The following is a 2547-nucleotide window of genomic DNA, read 5'->3' as shown; positions in this document are numbered from 1 at the left end:
ATGTGGCCCCAACCAATTAGATATTTTCTGTTTATCTCTTCTTTGTTCTTTATTCTATATCCCATAAAAGCTTTCTGCTTTTCCAGCCCATTTTTGCTGTTCTCCAAAAGGAGACTGTCCACTTCACGAAGTGTCAAAGTTTGTATGTATCACTTGAATTGTCTTCTGTAATCATTTTTTAGCAATATACAAAGTGCTTAGCATAGCTACTGAAGGGCAGTAATTTTTCAGTAAATGCTAGGTATTATTATACTGTCCTCTTACAACTCAAAGAGACAACAACAACAAAAGCAATTTAGGGATAACATTTTATCAATGTTCAGTTTTTATCCCAAAGAATTTTCATAAATGATTGTGCTTTTTATATCACATACATACAGTTATCATATGTTTAAGAAAGTGATTCTTAGGCTATATGAAAACAGTAAAAATCCCTTTTATATTTTATGATTACCATTTTATAGCTATCAATGAAGGAACATTTTCTGACTTCTTAAAAAATCTGTTGATCAAACTATCCCCCATAAAGGAACTGGTAACGACCAGAGGCCAATGACACATGCAGCTGCCATACCTGATGGATCAGTTCACATCTTACCTACATAGGTCAATGGGACATGAAATAATTTCTTTTTTAGCAAGAGGCATTCTAAGAATTCCTAATGAAAAGCTTTTGTTTTATTCCCTGGAATATGAGAGAATCACTGTGGCGGATGTCCAGGGGCTTTTTACTCCACCAAGTCCTGACATATTTCAAGTGTTTCAAAGGAATCTGTAGTAGATCAGGTTCCCCAGGGAACAGACTCAGAGCCTCCAAAATTGCATGCAAGTGCTTTCTTCGGGGGCTGCTTTTAGGGTTGGACCAAGACAGAGGCTGGCTGAGATTCTACAGGGAGCTCTGGGCAAGAATGGCTCTGCAGAGTCTTCCTAACTTGAAGCACATGGACCAGCCACTGGATATGGGCTGATCCCTGGGGAGGGTGCATGGCCTGGGGCAAGGCAGCACTGATGGCCACGGGCAACTCCTGGAGGAGAATCAATACTTCCAGCCTCTGAGTAAGGAGTACCCCAGTACTGAAGTAGGATCCAAGTGGAGTACCACTGCCTCCACTCCACAGCCTCAGAGGTTGTGAATCTACCTGTCCCTGAGACTAACCAATGACCGGCGACTATAAGGCCACAGCTGGCAACTTATATAAATGCCAAATTAAGCATCTTTTGTGGCTGGTCTTGGTGCTGCTTTTAGCTTATCTTTGACTCTCTGGAAGACTGGAACTTCTACTCCCTAAACTAAGTCTATCTTGTTACATGGATCCATGGTGCTGTTTAGAATGGACCAGAGGGCAATGCCACATCTGAGGAAGAATGCACTTCCATATCCATACAAGTCCCCACACTGCTGCTTTTGGCTTGATATGGCCTGGTTTAGGAGAAGACTTCCTGAAGTGGAGAAACTATGATCTCAGAGTTCATATTTTAAATTAAAGCTCTGTTGATACAGCTGAGAGTGATTTTGTGTGTGTGTGTGTGTGTGTGTGTGTGTGTGTGTGTGGTGGGGCGGGCAGTGGGGAGGGGGGGGGGGTCATGGGCAACATACACTGGTTTCTGCTCCTGCACTGAAATTCAACAAATCCATCTTTACATATTACTGAAGCCACAGGCTGATGTGTGGCCTGTGGAACGAAGCCTGTGAAGGTGGTTAACTGGATTCTGAGGCAGAGAGAGATCAGAACAGCCTGTCCATCTCTGGTATGTAAGGGTGGTGCCCAAGCAGGGAGGCAGATGGTTGTTCTGCCCCAGAAAACAGCTGCTTTGGAATTTCTGTGGTTAGGTATTTAGAGGAGAGCTGATAAAGTGGGGAAAACATAAAGGATGACGTGAAGGGGGAAAAGAGCAAAGAGGAGGATTATTGTGAGAGAGAGATAGACAAAGAATAAATGAAATATTTTCCCCTTTCTTTGGTGGATAATAACCAGATAAATTTTAACTTAAAGAAAGAAAAAGAGGGGTAGCATAGATGACTACTCCCTTGCCACCACACCCTGTGCCCCATTTGCAAGCTGAGTTTGATGATGAGATGTGATGATGCTGATGCTGATGTTGGTGATGGAAGTGGAAGAAGATTCAGAGAAGGAGGAACAGGAGCTTAAAAAAAAAAAGGAGAAGACGGAGAAGATTCAAAACCAAAACCACAGCTGAAACAGGAAATGGAGGATGTTTGCCTCATGAGAACACGAGCTCACCTCAAGACCCTGTCTATTGGAAAAGTTCTTTTGAAAATTTGCAAATCTCTGCTCAAAGCTTTGAACAAATGAAGACTCAAAGTTAAAGCATCTGGTTTGGTAGAAAAAGGATGGCGCCTGCAGTAAGAGTATCTGTTTCAAGTCCCATCTTGGCCATTTATTAGCTGCTTAGTTTGGAATCCATAATTAATCTCCCCAAACCTTATCCGTGAAACAGAGCACAGAGACTTGACATAAAAATCAATCAATAAATATAAATGACAATGTTTTGCACTCTGTAGGGTGCTTATACAAATCCCAGATT

Source organism: Panthera leo, chromosome B3 (genome assembly GCF_018350215.1).
Source record: "Panthera leo isolate Ple1 chromosome B3, P.leo_Ple1_pat1.1, whole genome shotgun sequence".
NCBI lineage: Eukaryota > Metazoa > Chordata > Mammalia > Carnivora > Felidae > Panthera > Panthera leo.
This window is presented reverse-complemented; position numbering follows the sequence as displayed.